The sequence below is a fragment of the Microcaecilia unicolor genome, chromosome 1, assembly GCF_901765095.1.
Source record: "Microcaecilia unicolor chromosome 1, aMicUni1.1, whole genome shotgun sequence".
In the NCBI taxonomy this organism is placed as follows: Eukaryota; Metazoa; Chordata; class Amphibia; order Gymnophiona; family Siphonopidae; genus Microcaecilia; species Microcaecilia unicolor.
Window position 1 is genome coordinate 118,918,364 of NC_044031.1, and position 19,851 is coordinate 118,938,214.

A 19,851-nucleotide genomic window follows, 5' to 3' on the forward strand; every position below is an offset into this window, starting at 1 on the left:
GATAAGTAGTATTCCTTTCCTACGCCTTCCCTTGAACTTAAGTAATCAGATATTATTTTATATAGAACCCTAATCAAAAATGACTTTTTCTCTTTCAGTGTCTATGGTATTAACTAGTATAGATGCCATGTTTGACGTTCATTTTCAAATGCAATAATAGAGGTACAAGTGGGACCTGGACACAAATGTCAAAAAATATATAATCGCTCACTATGAAAGTTCCAAACCCATTTAAGCAACAAAAGAAGAATTTTTATGTTCAATACAAAAAAACTTTTAGGGGACTGGACAGATTCTAGATTTCTTCAACTGGTGGGGCTGTGGTAGTGTTCATTTTAATTTAGGAGGGGGCAGGAAGAGGGAGAGGGAGAGGGGTCTGGTGCTTAGTGTCCACTCACATTCGCTATTGGCCCACCCAAAATCTCAGCTCTGCCTATGCTCCTGCCCAAGGAGGTTAAAGAAAGCAGGAGATGGGATGACATCAAAAAGTTGAAGCCAATTTGGTTAGTTGCTGTTTCCCATTCTCTGCGCACAATCGTCATCTACTACACTCAAAACAAAGAAAGCAAACCTATGAGCTGCTGCATCCTCATTGTCGTTTTTTATTGTTGGTATCATTTTTATTTAATCTCACTTATATTTTCAAACATGTCAGCTTGTGCAGTATACGGATGTACACAGAGGAAGTGTTGGTTTCATCGGTTAGAGTACAAATTTGTTCTACACTTTAAATCATTGTGTCATTTGGAGGGTCTTGCTATAGGGACACCCTGTATTCATGCAGAGATGTTTTCACCTAGCAAAGGGCCACCAAAACAGACATCATGTTATGAGAATCAGGTACTTAACAGACTTACTATTTATAAGTACAATTAAAGAAAAACATTAATTAGGTTGAAACTGGGAGCATTTAACATTTTTTTGCCTACATCAAAAGAAAAAAGACAGCATGTGTGAACTTGCTCCTTTTTGTTTTGTGGAATGCAGTGTTATATTATAAAAATGCACTTGCTTTTTTTTAATTACTACTATTTCATGGATATGTATTGAATAATGGGGTAGGGGCTTCCTTCATGCAGAAGTTCTCTCCAGAGGCAGTCTAAATGTGCCAGCATTGTCCATTTCAGCACACTGTTAGCAGCCAAGTTCATACAAAATTAATTATGTTCAATGGAAAATAAATCTGTTGGTTCAGGTTGCTTGCCATGTGAATATTCCATCACTGTTTCATTATTGATACCAAGTATTACATATTAAGGACATTTGCTGTAAATATTGTTTTAATTCATTTATCCAGTCCTTCCATGCACATAGGTTTGCTTTTTAAACCCAAAGGTGAATCCTAAGGGTGGTTGAACAATTAGGTATAAACTGTGTTATTTTTTTTTTTTACTTTAGTTTACTTTTGCAATGTGTGTATGGATGCCTGTTCTGGTGTATGCATGCAATAATATTTGAATAACTGTCTATACTTATGGCTATGATTTCTGAACATGCAACATCATTAAAAAACAGACTTTTAAATTCCCAGCTGGGTATATATGGTAATCTCATCTTTGTTAAATGTTTCAGACATATCCATGTAGTTGCACCCATGATATAACTGAATTCTATTATTCTGTCTCACTGTATTTTCAAATGTAAGCCACATTGAAACCGAGTTTGCTTGAGATAATGTGAGACAAAATATATATATTTTTAAAAATCCTTTATCCTCCACCTTTTAAGATCCAGCTGGATGGTGATGGCACAGTGAAAGCAAATTTGGTCAGTGAAGACTAACTCAAAATAACCTGTTCCTTAGCTGGGCCCTAATATTACCATATTGAAAATGTGACCATAACTTGCCTGTGAGGTTAAGTTCCACTAATAAATTAAACGATTAACTGGCTATCTTGAAAGGATTGTATAACCTTTGGATGCATGACTAGGAACACAAACATACATTTATTTATTCAATATCACAATTCCTCATGGACAGCCAGAAAACAACCTTTTAGGGTGGACAGTTTCACAATGAGCTCCTTTTATTATTGACCAGATAGAGATAACAGTTTTCAGGTTTGGCACAGTATAAGTCATCACAAGAACAAAATAGAAGAAAACTAATGGACTGCATTAGGGGCTTATAGCCCATTTAGTTATGTTTAAACAAAAGAGATCTGCATGAAACAAAATATTTATTTTTATTTTAACATAAAACCACTTGTCCCTGAAACATGCCTAAAAACAGAATAACGTCATTCACAACAAAGTAGGCTTATGCATGAACCAGAATCGATATTTGTTTTTCTGAAGTCCTTAGTAGTGCTTATTCCATCAAATCCCTCTCCAATCATCACTGGTCTTCTTTTTGCATATTTTTTATATCTTCAATTGCTTTTTGTTTCTTATATGTAGAAATCACAACATTCAATCTTGCAAATATTTTAAAAGTCCACTTAACACCAAATACAGAAGACCCATTCCAAACAATCCAAGTGGGTTACGTCAACGCCACATCCGCTGTAAATAAAACAGCAATACTAACAGACTGGATCATGTCTTAAAACCTCGACCTACTCTTCCTCACTGAAACTTGGATCCATGACCAAAAGGACCCTATAATCCTAGACCTGTGCCCTCCAGGATACAAAATAACACACTGGACCAGAAAAGAAAAGAGAGGCGGAGGCATAGCACTAATCTATCGATTCCACTTTACCACCGAAACCACTGACAAATCCATAACACCTCAACTTGAAATTGCCTCAATCAGAATCCACAACAAAACCCTACACGATCATTTGAATTGTGTCTTGTTTTACAGACCTCCAGGTAATTGGAATGAAGGCCAGACCAACTTCATGGACTTCATTTCAAACACATGTGTAACCAACTCCAATACGCTAGTACTAGGAGACATCAACTTTCACTTAGAAGACCTGAACTCTATCAACGCATGAGAATGTAAGGAATTTCTCTGTTTATGTGATCTCAAATGGCCACAAATGCAAGCAGCCCATGTCAAAGGGCACACACTTGATCTCATCTCACACAAACTCTCAACAGACCAGAACCTAACAATAACAAATATGAAATGGACAGAGACACCCTGGACCGACCACTACAAACTAAACTTATCCCTACATTGGTGGAAGAACGGTATACAATGAATACTAGAACACACATCCTACAGCACAAGAGGTCAAGTAGACACAAAAACATTCTGGCAACTAATATACAATAACGAATAGGCAACACAAACAGACTCCATATACTACCTCCTAGAATGGGACAAAAGATGCAAAAGCATACTAGATGAAATTGCACCCTTACGAACAAGAACCCCACGCAAGCATAACTCGACACCATGGTTCAATGATAAACTGAAAAAGTTAAAAACACAAACCAGGAAACTCGAACGAGCATGGAATAAAACAAAAGATGAACATACACTCAACACATGGAAACAAATACAAAGAAAATACAAATAAGCAAAAAGACAGGCCAAACGATCATACTATAAATGCAAAATAGGGACAGATTACAAAGACATAAAGAAATTATACCAACTCGTGAACTAACTCCTAGACACCAACTTGGTCACTACCATGAATACAAACATCCCATCTGCAGATAAACTTATGAAGTACTTCAATGAAAAAATTGTAAACCTACACAACACGCTACCTCAGAACAACATCGACATTGAAAACTTCCTTAATGAATTGGACCCAACCAATGGAGAATACCCGACAGATCAGACCTGGTTAAACTTCGCCCTGCTTACCGTCGAAACAGTTACCCAGGCAATTAGTAGGTTTTCCAACACTCACTGTAAACTAGATACCTGTCCCAGCTACCTAATGAAATCCGCCCCTGACCGCTTCATAGCAGACCTCACATCCCACATAAATTACATGCTTCAGAAAGGCCTCTTCCCTAAGGAAAATGGCAATATCCTACTCACCCCAATACTAAAAGATACCAATAAAAAAACAAATGAAATCACTAACTACCGTCCAGTAGCATCTAACCCATTGGTGGTCAAACTGATGGAAAGCAAGGTAACCAAACAACTTACAGATTACATAAACAAATTCTCAATATTACACGAATCACAGTCAGGCTTTCGCCCCCTCCACAGCACGGAAATAGTATTACTCACTCTTCTAGCCAAATTCAAGCAGGAAATAGCAACAGGCAAAAACGTCCTTCTCCTCCAATTCGACATAATATATTAAGAAGATTACTAGATAATTTCGGGATTGGTGGAAACATACTTAACTGGATCAAGGGCTTCCTCACCACAAGAACATATCAAGTAAAATCAAATTCAAACATATCATCACCATGGAAAGCAGACTGTGGAGTACCGCAAGGATCGCCGCTATCACCGATCCTATTCAACTTTATGATGACCCCACGTCCTTATCCAACCATGGCCTTAACCTTTTCATATATGCAGACGATGTCACAATATACATTCCTTACAAAACCAAACTGACAGAAATCACCAACGAACTCAAGCTCAGTCTGAACATCATGGATTCATGTGCAAATGCATTTCAACTAAAACTCAATAAAGAAAAAACTCATTGTCTCATCCTCTCATCCCAACACAGCACAGACATCCCCACAAGTATCAACACCCCAGATTGCACCCTTTCTTTCTCAGACAGCTTGAAAATCCTCGGCATTACAATGGACCGTAACTTAACACTAGAGAGCCAAGTGGCATCCACAACAAAGAAAATGTTCCACTCAGTGTGGAAACTCAAACGCATGAAGCAATTCTTCCCAAGGGAAACATTTCGCAACCTGATACAATCAATGGTACTAAGCCACTTAGATTACTGCAATGGAATTTATGCGGGATGTAAAGAACAAACCTTAAAGAAACTTCAGACCGCTCAAAACAAGGCAGCTAGGCTTATATTTGGTAAAACGTGATTTGAAAGCACAAAACCCCTCCGCGAAAAACTACACTGGCTCCCAATCAAAGAACGCATCGCCTTCAAAATCTGCACCCTGGTTCACAAAATCATCTACGGAGAAGCCCCGAGTTACATGACAGACTTCATCGACTTACCGATTAGAAATACATCCGAATCAACATGATCTTATCTAAATCTGCACTATCCAAGCTGCAAAGGACTTAAATATAAAACAACTTACGCATCCATAATGTGGCTGTGCCACATGAACTTGATCTTACCACAACATCACCCTGTATTTGATCACACCGGAGCCTGCAAAGGCCTCTCCGGTACTATGTAAGCCACATTGAGCCTACAAATAGGTGGGAAAATGTGGGCTACAAATGCAACAAATAAATAAAATGTTTCAGATAAAACAACTCAAATAGAAATCTATAACTTATCTAAGACTAGTAAAACAGGCCCGTTTCTCACAGAAATGAAATGGGCGCTACGAAGGTTATCCTCCAAGTTCCAGCTTGGCCCCTCCCTCCCCCTCTCATCTGAGTTCCAGGCTTCGCTCCCTCTCCTCCGAGTTCCAGGCCTCCCACTCTCTCCTCCGAGTTCCAGGCCCCCCTCTGTCTTCTTTGAGTTCCAGGCCCCCCTCCCACCGAGTTCCCGGCCCCCACCCTCCCTCCCTTCCTCCCTCTCCTCCGAGTTCCCGGCCCCCTCTCCTCCCCCTCTCTCTCCTCTGAGTTCCAGCCCCCCTCCCTCCATGTTCCATGCCCTCATCCCTCCCTCCCTCTTCTCCCATCCGAGTTCCAGGCCCCCCTCCCCTCCGAGTTCCATGCCCCCTCCCAGTTTGTGAGAGAGAGAGTAAGTGTGTGTGTGAGAATTAGACTGTGTGCGAGTGTGTATGTGAGGCAGAGAGAGAGAGTGTGTGTGTGTGATAGAGAGACTGTGCGAGTGTGTGTGTGAGAGAGAGAGAGAGACTGTGTGCGAATATGTGTGTGAGAGATAGTGTTAGATTGTGTGTGTGAGAGAATGAGTGAGAGAGTGAGTGTGTGAGAGAGAGAGTGTGTGTGTGACAGAGAGAGAGACCCCTATTTTTCAGTTGATAGAGTCTGAGAAATTATATCAGAACATGACTGCAGCCTATCGACATCTCTTCAATAGTCTTGTAAACCCTGCCAGCTGTATCGGGACGTCAGCGGTGAGTTGTCTTGCGAGATCAGCGCTTGCCCGATGTATTTTGAGCGGCACAGTATTCGGACCATCAACTGCTAGTTGTGGCGCAAGTTGCTGCCTCGCGGCCATTCTCAGTTTGACTTAGCGCTCATCACGTATGGGCTCCGAGTTCCATGACCCCCTCCTTCCCTCCCTCCCTCTCCTCCACTCCGAGTTCCAGGCCCCCCTTCCCTCCGAGTTCCATGCCCCCTCCCGCCCTCATTTCCTGTTTCCAGAAGGGCGGGACAAGAGGAAGAGCTGAGACAGAAGGGAAGGCAGGCTGAAGCGCCGTGGCTGCTCTACTTTCACTGCTGCCAGCGTACACCGAGGTAAGAACTTTTAAATTGCAGGCGAGGGGCAGGCGCAGGACTGCGAGAAGAGGGCGGTCAACGCAGGTCAGGCTGCCACTGAGCGAGAGAGAGGGAGGGAGGCGTTGGGGTCTGGAACTCCGAACACAGGGGGGCATGGAACTCGCAGGGGAGGGGAGGGAGGGAGGGGGCGGGCCTGGAACTCGGAGGAGAGGGGGGCCTGGAATTTGGAGGACGGGGGGGAGTGAGGGGGGGAAATTCTCCATCGATTGAATCCTCACCTCCAACGTTCTTTTGCTGGCTGGTGCTGGTTTCGCTTTCCTCTCATTGATCCGCCCTCTGACGTCATAACGTTCCGATGCGAGGGTGAACCAATGGGAATTGTGTTACAAACCCAGGCATCCAGATGTAGAACGTTGGAGGTGCAAATTATTTTATAGGATTTGTCGTCTCTGGGGGTATTTTTAGTCTGAAATTAAATCATGTTTCACCATCCAGCAGTATCAAGGATCCACCCCCTGAATAGAAAACCATATAGAAAAGTAAGTTCCATTTAATGTTGCTGTAACAAAAAACTTTAAAACTGAATTTACCAATAAAAGCTCTCTCGTCATCCTTTTATAAGGTACTGCCTATCCAACTGGAACAGCTTTAGACTTTTTACAGATGGACCACGCATAGGCAGTCCGTTATTTCTAATAATCTTTTGCTTTTGTTTTCAATAGTGCTTGCTATTGTTTTGGGTGAACTAAAATGGCGGCAAGCTCTGCCTACTAGCTTTAGCCTGTATAATGGACTAGATAGTTACATCCCATCTCATGTTTTCTTCAACCTTATTGCTCCTGCCCCCAGGATCAAATCAGTTGAATCCATTTTTAAAATACACGTGCTTTAAGGGCCCCAGACAGACTTTCACCTGCTTTCAGTGAGGTCAGTGTTCAGAATGGCAGCTTTAATCATAGGAAATCATTATTTAATCAGATAAATCACTTTGAAAAATGTGTTCACTCTGTCACCCATGACATGGCAATGCTTTATTGCAGAATATTCCATAAGGGGGTAAACTTAGTATTTTATGTTCAGGGTTTCAAAGCAGACAATGATAGGAGTGATTAGCAGGAACTTCTTTAACTACAGTACAGTTTCCCGTTTCTGTAGAGGAGCAGCCATGAATGCAGCTTATTCACTAATTACTGGAAAGCAGTTAAATGGCCATAATTGCTCCTTCTGCCTGCTAAATTCACACTATTCAGCTTGCTGAGGCCCTTGATGTGGGCTCTGTTGCAAGCTTTGCATTGTGGTTTGAATAGCAGATCACTAGCACAGCTGCACTCTGGATATCTTCTTCACTCTGGATATCTTCTTTCTGTTCACCTTTTTTTTTTTTTTTTTTGACCAGATGGCTGGATTTAACATTCAAGAAGGGTCCAGGATGTTTTATTTAGGCAGAGAGAGGCGTATACAAAAGTAATAGGATTAATGGGGGTGAGAGTTACAGATGTTAATTTATTCTGATGCCACCTAGTGGTTTATTGTTGCATCTTGCTGATTTCCTACTTCCTGTATCCTGATTCCTGCCTGGCCTTTAGTTTTAATACAGCATGGTTCCTGTGCACAGCTGCATTTACTGTGTATTTATTTTTAACTCTGAAACAGTGGGGTATTAGACTGGAACATAGCAAAGGAAATGCAACAGCACGGTAGTGTGTGCTTGTGAACGTGAAATGATGTCACCACTGATGGTCAGAGCACTCAAACAAAGAGCTTGCAGCTCTTTTATTGTGAATTTGGGTAACACCATCCTTCTTGGCCAGAGCTCCTCATTTATTTATTTAGGCTAACAATTACACACCCAGGAAGTACTTTGAGTCTTGGCGCCATCCAGTGGTTGTATTAACCAATTTCCTGTACAGTGTCAGAGGATTCTGAAAAATGAATTGTTTTTAGAGTTACTCCTTTCTTCAGTTATAATTTTTTCATTGCTAAGTGCACGCAGTGTTGTTCAGTGGTGATAAATTCTCCAGTGCAATGTGACCCTACTCCCAGAGGTCAATATTCAAAGTGATTTAAATGGCCAGAAGAGGCTCCTGCCTGTTTACGTTGCTTGTCTGGGGCTCCCTGAATATATTCAGCATCACTTAACTGGTTAATGCCACTGAATATCCATGGTTAGGGGCCCTTTTACTAAGGCACATAGGCATCTACGTGTGTCCAATGCATGCCAAATTGGAACTACCACCCGGCTGTCGCGTGCCTCGGGTGGTAATTCCATTTTTGTGACGCATGCCCAAAATACACGATAGAAAATATTTTCTATTTTCTACCGCGTGGCGCTTACCCAGCGGTAATCGGCAGTTTATGCGTGCTGGCCGCTTACCGCCTGGTTAATGCGTGAGACCTTGTCATGAAGTCAGTGGGTGTGGTAAGGTCTTAGCCCGAAAATGGACGTGTGCTGGTTTTAATTTTGCCGCCCATCCATTTTCAGCCACAAAAAAATGCCTTTTTTCCAGGCGTGCTGAAAAATTGATCTGCGCGCGTCCTAAATCGCACCTACATCAGCGCAGGCCACTTGTAGGTGCACTTTAGTAAAAGGACCCCTTAGTTCTTAAACCAAAACGGGCTAATTTGTAGGTAGTCAGAGAGTGGAGTAAGCACTTATGTGGTTAAATCCAATAGAATGCAATCCTATCTTTATGACATTCACCTTATGCGGTTAAGTGCTGAATATTGCACTTAACCGTATAAGTGTTAACCAGCTGCATATGTCCGAATATTCAATGCCGGTGCCTGGACATGGCCTCGCATTGAATATCCAGGGTAAAGCCACCAGCAGCCAAAACAATGATGATCACCATTAGCTGTATATTTATGCCTAAGGGTGTACCGAGGCAGTGGGAGATAAAGTGACTTGCCTAAGGTCACTAATTAGGGGCTCATTTTCGAAACACTTAGACTTACAAAGTTCCATGGGTTGCTATGTAACTTTGTAAGTCTAAGTGCTTTGAAAATACACAAGGAGTATCAGTGGCAGCGGAGGGATTTGAATCCTGTATTCCAACCCAGTTTTCTAAGCACTAGGCCATTGCTGCTGTACAAAGGGAAGCTTTCAAACAATGGGAGCATATTAGGTCACAGTCATTCATATTTCAAAAATGTGCTTGATGTAGCTGAGTGAATCCAGGCTGGGGCACTTCAGGGACTGATCCTGTATCTAAATATGAGACCTTCAATGCTGGCTGTTAGGAACAGGGAGCTGTCCTAACTTCTCTATTTTCCAGGTAACGAGAAGCTAATTTTGGTTGTCTTTGGAGTTTGCAGAAGTTTGTTTTGGGATTTGTTCAAGATCCCTGACCTTCAATTAATATCCTCCCTTTCCAAAGCTACCAAAAAAAAAAAAAACGACTGGGCAGAAGAGCTTCTGAAGGGGAGGGAGGAGGAAGGCAGCCACAGGAAATGAAGAGATTTTTGCTAGCTCACATTAGAGCAGAAACAGATGTTTCCAGGCTGCAGTAGGGCTGTGCTAGTTACTCCTCACATATTCACAGAGCACACCCACCCATTCTCTCCTACTCTCAGCCACATTTCAATGGACTGACAGATCTGAGGTTCAGGGTTTTTTTTTTTTAACATATATATTTCATTGAGCAATAAAGATTACAAAAACTAGCAGGAAAGTAACACACAGTGGGGATTTTAGAGTACAGAAAGATCATCATTAAAACTAGATGACTGCTAATGAATATAGAAATGCAACGCCTTCAAGACAAAGATAACCCCCCCCCCCCCCCACACACACACACAAACACACACACACACACAAAGACCACCAGTCATGGTACCTCATCACCCAGGCCAAACCTCCCATCCAACTCCAGTCTCTTGAGATGAAGTCACTGGTGGACACAAAGCTCAATCCACTTCATTAACTCTTTAAAAGGTTTCCAAATCCATGAATACAGGCTATTTCATTTTACAGGAGACAGCTTATATTATCCCCCATATTCTATAAATTGTGACTAAAGTTGCAAATGCAAATTAGCATACATAGTCAATTTGCGCACGCAACTTAATTTTTTAACAAGCTAATCAGTGCCGATAATCGGCCACTAACAAGGAATTATCACCACTATTTGGCATTAATTAGAATTTATATGTGCGATTTTCTAAGCTTATTCTGTAAAGTGGTGGGTGTAAGTTGTAATGCGTGGATCACAAAAGGGAACACAGCCATGGTAGGAGCACTGGTGATCCTGAAAATTATGCGCACTGTTACAGAATATGCCTGATCCGCACCTAAATCAGACATTGCCATTTACATCAGGTTTTAGTTGGTGTAAATGGTTGTGCTTAAACTTTAGTCAGGGGACAGCCACTACGCATATTCTATAAACTGCACCTAACTTTAGGCAAGGTTTATAAAATAGTGCCAAGTACTGGGTTTTTTTGTGCCAATTCTTTTGGCACCATATATAGAATCTGGCCCTATATTCATTTAACCTTCTGCAACCAAGAGCAGATAAAGGATTTCTTTCCAAAAAGCAGCAATAATTCTGTCCGGCTGAGGTCCAAGTTTTAAAGAACAGTCATTTCAAAGCAGAAGAAGTAGTGGGACAGTTGCTGACACATAACTAGTAACTCGCGTAACAGAAAATGGAATTACTCTGTGCACATAACCAGAAAAGGCAAATATGCAGATTATTCAGCCTTGAGCCACGGTTTCTGTTTGCATTGTATGCAGTTGCTAAGCATTTTATCTCAGTAAAAACTTTCAGTTTAAGGGAAAAGGCATCAGATACCAGTCATTTCCTGAACAACATCTCTGCATGGTCTGTTTCTTTTACTGGCAGCGGAAAGTTATTCCCCATTCCAAATATATTAAAAAATAGAAGATGCGTTTTTTCTGTCTGAAACTGTGAACAGTTATGATTTGGTAGAAGCCATGTTTACGTGTTGGTATGTTTGTTCTTATTCACAAAATCAGTAGGTCAATTTTTATAAAATTGAACCATTTGCAAAAAAAGAAAAAAAAAAGCCACATGGACTCCAGATTCGCAGTGAGTCATTATCTGCACAGGCTGTAGTGATTACAAAGACCACAGCATAGGAAAGAATGAGACCAACCACACTTCTAGAACTTTCTATTTGTTGTCTGGCTTCCTGAGCAACCACCACTGATGTAGACGTTTTGCATAATTTCCCAGGGGATTCCAAACACTGTGCTTGAGAAGTTTTTTGCTTTTTTTTTTCTCCCTCTTTGTACTGTTTTAAGTATGTGAGAGAAGTTTTTAAAAAATGTTGGTCTTATGAAAGCACTGTATTGTACAGTTGAGATCTCTACCACTGAACAGTGGCATCTCCATAGGATACCCAGAAGTATTGGAGAGATTTACTTCTTCAGTATTTTATGAGTTTTATCCATGAGATTTCTGCAGCATGTGTAGGGAGACACTTTCAGACAACTGGACCATTCACAGCAGCAGTTTAAACCCCCTCCTCTCAGTAGCTTAGTAAACTACAGCTATTCCACTTCTCTCCAGGACAGAAATTAGGTTATTATAGGACATGCAAAAATACGACTCTTTTTCTGCAGTGTGAAGGAGGTTAATCTATTTGTGTATTTTGCCATTTGTAGCAGAAGCAGTTCCCTTTTCCTTATGCAAAGAAAGTTTTGAAAATTACCCTATTTCCATGAGTAAAAAATGCGTTTTCCTGTGAAAATGGGTTTGTAAAAAATTGCCCACCCTATGTGTTGATATAATTATGTGTTTACAGCCTTTATGTGCATAACTTGACCAGTAGAGTGGGAAAGTGTTCTTACGGGTGGGGAAGCCGGAAGTTGTAGATGCAATATTTTTAAACAAAATAAATAGGGAAAAATAATTTAAACATTTCTATTGGGAGCTTAAAGTCAATGTACCTGAAAAGGTTTTAATAATAATTATAGAAGCTTCTGGAAAAGAAATAGCTACCCTGCAATCTGATGTACAACAGCTCATTTTTTCCACTGGTCTGTCAGATATTTTTGCATTTCATCATACATTTATGGGAATACTATGTCGGAAAATTCTCAGTGGGAGCAGCAGAGTCTTAATTGCCAGTCTGCATGTGCTCAGTTTCTGTAGTCTCAAGCAGTAAGCATGTTGCTTTTACAATTCAATGCAAGCTCTCCTTGGAATCCGGATACAGGACCATTTATTTAGACATGTTCATCATCTTCTGAAGGCCATTCAAATTTGACTTTCCATAGTGAGCTTCTCTCAGAAGTTATTGCCAATGACATCTTTTATACAGTCTAAAGATAACCCAAGAAAGGGAATTGAGTTGCAGTGAATTAGAATGAGTCAGTTTTTGTGAAGTAAGTACAAGTTTATGCTATTGTGGTGGTTATTTTAGAAGCTCTATTCTTGTTTGAGAGGTTTGAAAACTGGCATTTAGACATCCATATTGCATTTTTTTCAAAGGCAGGATATAGATATCTAACTCTGCAATACACCCATATGATAAGGGGGCGTGTTTTGGGTGGGACTAGGGAGGGCCCAAAGTATGGATATCCAACTCCAATCATAGAAGGGGAAGGGATGTCCAAGTCTAAATAGATAGACGTTGTTTAGACCTGTTCACATCCAGTTACAGAAAGGTGCTCTGATAGAGGGAGGGAGGGAGGGGTTAAGGCATGGCATTTTCTTCATCCCCCAGCATGCAAATCTGAGGAGAAACCTAATGTTTAGAGCAGTGGACTGGAAACCAAGGGATCCAGATTCAAATTCCTTTAGTTCTTTTTTTTTTTTTACATTGTGAGCCCTCAAAATAAAAGTTCATTTGAAGTATGAAAAGAAAAGGATATGTAATGATTGTTAAAAATATTTTTGATTAAAAATTAGCACTTGGAATGAGTTTTTCTGGCCAATGATAGACGAAAAAGTTCTGTAGTGTTTTGTATGAATGTGCTTACCACAGATCGGTCCATAGGGTGCAGTATTGACTATTGCCCAACTCTTAGTTAGCACTTTAGGGTTAAAGTATCCTGAAACAGGGAACCTTAAGGGCAACACATGGTCTTTTTGAGATCTGCCTTGCAGTGAAACCTCACTGAGATAACCCACATTTTTTTTGCATTCTCTCCTCCTCATTTCTACCTGGCTAATTCTTACCTTGGGCTGTGGTTTGTGCAATTCTGTCGAGTTTCAGCAGATCTTGTCTGTTCTTATTCTTATTTGATATTAAGAGCTTTTATTTTCTTAAAGTGTTTTGAACTACGCTTCTACCTTTCCCCAACCTGGTCTCTTGTAGGCAGGTTTGAAAAGCTAAGGTGTGGCTGGCCTCCTGAAATAGGGAAGCTTAAGGGCAACACATGACCTCTTGAGATTTTCCAAGAGCAACTGAGCAGTGATGGTGTCCATCTTTCAAGGATGGGACAAAGTGTCTTCAGTAACAGACTGGCTAAAGTAATAAAGAAGGTTTTAAACTAAATTTGCTGGGGATGGATGAGAAAAGCCCTGAAGTCATTAACCCTCAGGAAGGTAAGACATCAAATGCCCTTATAGAAAATTGAAAAAAGAGTAACATATGGAGAGCCTTGTATACCAATGCCTATAGTATGAGAAACAAATTTCTAGATCTAGAGGCTCCCAGAAAACAACAAGGCAACCGATCTGCAAAATCCAACGTGGAAAACAAACTAGCAGATCAGTATAATATCCAACAAAAACTTTATTGAAGATACCGTTTCATACACGGTATCTTCAATAAAGTTTTTGTTGGATATTATACTGATCTGCTTGTAGTTCTAGAGGCTGCAATGATAGAAGCCAACTTGGATTTAGTGGTGGTCATGGAGACATGGTTCACAGAGAGCAATGACTGGGATATAGTTAACCTGGCTATAATCTATTCAGGAAGGACAGGATAGGGGGAAAAGGGTGGAGGACCGGCATTATATGTTAAGAATAATATTACAGTAACAAAACTGCAGGACACACTGAATGGTGTGGTTCAATATTAAGACAAAGGAGAAGAGAGCTTATTTCAGAATGAAGGTCCTAGATTTCAAAAGAGCTAACTTTGCCTGGATGGGAGCAGCTGAAGGAATTAGAACAGCAGTGGGCAAAACTAAAAGGAGCTATTTTAAAGGCAACAAATCTTTATGTTAGAAAATTACATAAAAGTAACAGGAAAAGAAGGCTGCTCTGGTTCTCGAAAGTAGTAGCTGAAAAGGTAAGGGAAAGAAGAAGGTTAGCCTTCATACGTTACAAGCAGGGGCGTAGCTACTATGGGGCCACGGGAGCCTGGGCCCCCATATATTTGGCCCTGGACACCCCTGCGGCGACCCTCTCGACCCCCCTTCCCGCTGCCAACCCTCCCCTGCCACCGTCGCATACCTTTGCTGGTGGGGGGGGCCCCAACCCCCGCCAGCCAAAGTTCTCTCCTCGGCCGCACGGCGTTGCTTGCTGAATGATCTGATCAAGTTTCTGTGCGTGCGTTTGACGTCCTGCACGTTGTACGTTTCGATTTGGATGGCCTCGCAAAACGTCCCCATCCAGGGGTGGGGAAACCCGTATTTTTGAAACAAGATGTTTCGATAATACGGTCAGGGGCGCCCAAATCCTGAAATTTGGTCGTCCTTAGAGATGGTCGTCCCTAGACTTGGTCGTTTATGATTTTCGGCGATAATGGAAACCAAGGACATCCATCTCAGAAACAACCAAATGCAAGCCATTTGGTCGTGGGAGGAGCCAGCATTTCTAGTGCACTGGTCCCCCTGACATGCCAGGACACCAACTGGACACCCTAGGGGGCACTGCAGTGAATTTCATACATTGCTCCCAGGTACATAGCTCCCTTACCTTGTGTGCTGAGCCCCCCATTCCCCCCCCCCCCCCCCACATACACACACACAAAACTCACTACCCACAACAGTACACCACTACCATAGCCATTACGGGTGAAGGGGGCACCTAGATGTGGGTACAGTGGGTTTCTGGTGGGTTTTGGAGGGCTTGCTGTTTCCTCCACAAATGAAACAGGTAGGATGTGCCTGGGTCCGCCTGCCTGAAGTGCACTGCACCCACTAAACCTGCCCCAGGGACCTGCATACTGCTGTGATGGAGCTGAGTATAGAGGCTGGCACAAAATATTTTGAAAGATATTTTTTGAGGGTGGGAAGAGGTTAGTGACCACTGGGGGGAGTAAGGGGAGGTCATCCCCAATTCTCTCCGTTGGCCATCTGGTCATTTCGGGCACCTTTTTGTGCCTTGGTCGTAAGAAAAACACAACCAGGTAAAGTCGTCCAAGTGTTCGTTAGGAACATCCTTGTTTCTTTCAATTATTATGGATCAAGGACATCCTAGTGTTAGGCATGCCCAAGTCCTGCCTTCACTATGCCTCTGATACGCTCCTTTGAACTTTGGTCATCCCTGTGACGGAAAGCAGTTGGGAATGTCCAAAATCGGCTTTCGATTATATCGATTTGGATGACCCTGTGAGAAGGACGCCCATCTTCCGATTTATGTCAAAAGATGGGCGTCCCTTTCGAAAATGAGCCCAATAGTAGAAGGGCTGTCAGGTAAGGTTTGTCTCTTTGCAGGTGATACCAAACTCTGTAATAGGGTGGACACCCCAGAGGGTGTGGATAGCATGAGGAAGGATCTAGCAAAGCTTGAAGAATGGTCTGATAATTGGCAACTAATATTTAATGTTAAGAAATGCAGAGTCATGCACTTGGGTTACAAGAATCCAAGTGAATGGTACAATATAGGGGGGTGAAGTGCTTTTGTGTATGAAAGAAGAGCAGTACTTGGGGGTAGAAAAAGCAACGGTCAAAGCCAGGAGGATGCTTGGGTGCATAAGGAGAGGGATGGCTAGCAGGAGAAAAGAGGTGATAGTGCCCCTGTATGAATCTCTGGTGAGGCCCCATTTAGAGGACTGTGTTCAGTCCTGGAGAAGGCACCTACGGAAAGATATAGGATCTCCCTTAGAGATCCTATGTACTTGTCCCAAGCTCTTTTGAGTTCAGATACTGTTTTTGTCTTCACCGCTTACACCAAGAGGCCATTCCATGAATTCGCCACCCTTTCAGTGAAGAAGTATTTCCTCAGGTTACATCTGAGTCTATCCTCTTTCTCCTTCATCCTATGCCCCCTCATTCCAGAGCTTCCTTTCAATTGAAGAGACTTGTCTACTGTGCATTTATGCCACATAATTATTGAAATGTCTCTATTATATCTATATTATATCTATTATAAAATTTTAGGGGATAGACTTAAATATCTCAGTATATATATATTGAGATCTTTAAGTCTGTCCCCTAACATTTTATGATGATGACCACTGACCATTTTAGTAGACACTCTTGATCCTGTTTATATCCACTGAATGCCTGGATGTTTGGCGACCCTCAGGGGGAGGAATGCTGGCTTCGGCCTAACCCCTGGTAAGCCTTTCCTCAGCTGAGAGGTGCCCAGCTCTACCACCGGCTGCCTTTCAGGTGCTGTGAAGGACTAGCAGCTCATCTGCATATCCTTTACAGCCTTCTTCGGGGTGACTCCCAGGTCAACTCCGCTCCACTCAGGGCCTCCGCTCTAGGGGCATTTTTCTCTTTACATTTATTTTTCTCCCAGTTACTATTTATTGCTCTAGTACACTTTTTCTTTTTGGTACTGTCCCTTCCTAATCTGTTTCTCCATCTGAAACCACTGCAGGAACATACTGTCCACCCTCTGTATTCATCATCTGACCATCTCTTTTTTCCTCTTCCTTTTTCTCAGCTCTCAACCTTCAACATTTCCTTCCTTCCATTCATCCATCTCCTTTTTATTTGAGTACATCTTGCCTTCGTCGCTGTCGTCGTACCTCTCCTACTCTTCTCCGTACTCTCTTGCTCCTTTTCCTGCTCTCCGCCGGGGACATTAATCCCAATCCTGGTCCTCCACATCAGCTCTCATCCGATTTGTGCAGGTCACACCGTGATATCTCCAGTCTAATTTCTGTTCCTCTCCTCCCCCCTCCTTCCCTGCCTTTCTCTTGTGCTCTGTGGAATGCCCGCTCTGTCTGTAACAAACTTTCCTACATCCATGACCTCTTTATCTCTCGTACTCTCCATCTGCTTGCCCTAACTGAAACTTGGCTTTACCCTGAAGACTCTGCTTCAGTCGCGGCCCTAAGTCATGGAGGTTATCTTTTTTCCCATACTCCTCGCTCGGTTGGCCGCGGAGGTGGTGTCGGGCTCCTACTTTCACCCTCTTGTAGATTTCAACCTCTTCTTCTACCTCAGTCTCACTGTTTTTCTTCCTTCGAAGTCCACTCCATCCGTCTATTTGCTCCTCTGCCTCTCCGAGTAGCAGTCATTTATCGACCCCCTGAAAAGTCCCTTTCTTCCTTTCTCACTGACTTTGATGCTTGGATTTCCTTCTTTCTTGAACCTTCATCTCCTTTCCTCATTCTTGGGGATTTTAACATTCATGCTAATGATCCCTCTGACTCGTGTGCTTCGCAGTTCCTTGCTTTAACATCCTCTTTCAATATTCAACTGTGCTCCACTGCCCCCACTCACCAGAATGGCCACTGTCTTGATTTTATCTTCTTCTCAAACTGCTCACTCTCCAGTTTCTGTGCCTCAACTCTTCCCCTCTCTGACCATCATTTGATAACTTTCACACTTAAACACCCTCCTCCCCAGTCCCGTCCAATCTTAACCAATACATTTAGGAATCTTCAGGCTATTGACCCTTCTACTCTGTCCTCCAGTGTTTCAAATCTCCTCTCTACCACTATGTTATCCAAGTCTGTCAATGAGGCTGTCTCTTCCTATAATACTATTCTTCTGCTCTGGATACTCTCACTCCTCCCATTCCCCGTTCTATAAAACGTACCAAACCCCAGCCTTGGCTGACCTCTAGGATCCACTACCTACATTCCTGTGCCCGCTCTGCAGAGCGCCTTTGGCTGAAATCCTGTGCCCATGCTGACTTCATACATTTCAAATTCTTGCTGACCTCCTTCTAGTCTGCTCTTTTACTTGCCAAACAGGACTATTACATCCAGTTGACTAATTCTCTTGGCTCAAACCCTCAACATTTCTTTGCCACACTGAACTCTCTCCTCAAAGTACCTTCACCCCCACTCCCCCTTCACTTTCCCCCCCAGACTCTGGCTGAGTTCTTTCATGATAAGGTTCACAAGATTAAACTTGAATTCTCAACTAGGTCACCTCCGACTCTCCTTCCCTTAGTCCATTCTCTCAACCCTCCAACCCCTGCATCCTTTTCTTCCTTTTCTGAAATCACTGAAGAGGAAACTACACATCTTCTTTCCTCCTCAAAATTAACTACCTGTTCCTCTAATCCTATTCCCACCCATCTACTTAACACTATCTCTCCTACTGTCATCCCTTTTTTCTGTCATATCCTCAATCTTTCACTGTCCACTTCAACTGTTCCTGATGCCTTCAAACATGCCGTAGTCACACCACTCCTTAAAAAACCTTCATTGGACCCTACCTGTCCTTCCAACTATCACCCCATCTCCCTCCTCACTTGATACTTGAACGTGCTGTTCACCGCCATTGCCTTGACTTTCTTTCATCACAAGCTATTCTTGATCCACTTCAATCTGGCTTTCACCCCCTTCATTCAACTGAAACAGCGCTTGCTAAAGTCTCCAATGATCTGTTCCTGGCCAGATCCAAAGGTCTCTATTCTATCCTCATCCTTCTCGATCTATCTGCTGCTTTTGACACTGTTGATCACAGCCTACTCCTTGATACGCTGTCCTCTCTTGAATTTCAGGGCTCTGTTCTTTCCTGGTTTTCTTCTTATCTCTCCCAGTGTACCTTTAGTGTATACTCTAGTGGATCCTCCTCTATTTCTATCGCACTGTCAGTTGGTGTACCTCAGGGATCCATCCTGGGACCTCTTCTTTTCTCCATCTATACTACTTCCCTTGGTACTCTGATCTCATCCCATGGCTTTCAGTATCATCTTTACGCTGATGTCTCCCAGATCTACCTCTCCACACCAGAAATCTCAGCCGAAATCCAGGCCAAATTATCAGCCTGCCTGTCTGACATTGCTGCCTGGATGTCTCACCGCCATCTGAAACTAAACGTGACCAAGACTGAGCTTCTCATCTTTCCCCCTAAACCAATCTCTCCTCCTCCTCCATTCTCTGTTTCTGTGGATAACACTCTCATCTTTCCTGTCTCATCAGTTCGTAACCTTGGGGTCATCTTCAACTCCTCCCTCTCCTTCTCTGCACATATTCAGCAGACTGCTAAAACCTGTCATTTTCTTTCTCTATAATATCAGCAAAATTCGCCCTTTCCTTTCTGAGCACACTACCAGAACCCTCATCCACACTCTTATCACCTCTCGCTTAGACTATTGCAACTTGCTTCTCACAGGTCTCCCACTTAGCCATCT

General features: G+C 42.5%; 1 protein-coding gene across 2 annotated transcripts in view; it reads left to right on the forward strand.

The window, feature by feature from the left end:
* CUBN (cubilin) overlaps positions 1-19,851 on the forward strand; it is a 697,556-nt gene that overhangs the window by 285,871 nt on the left and 391,834 nt on the right. The gene's annotated exons all lie outside the window — the stretch shown is intronic.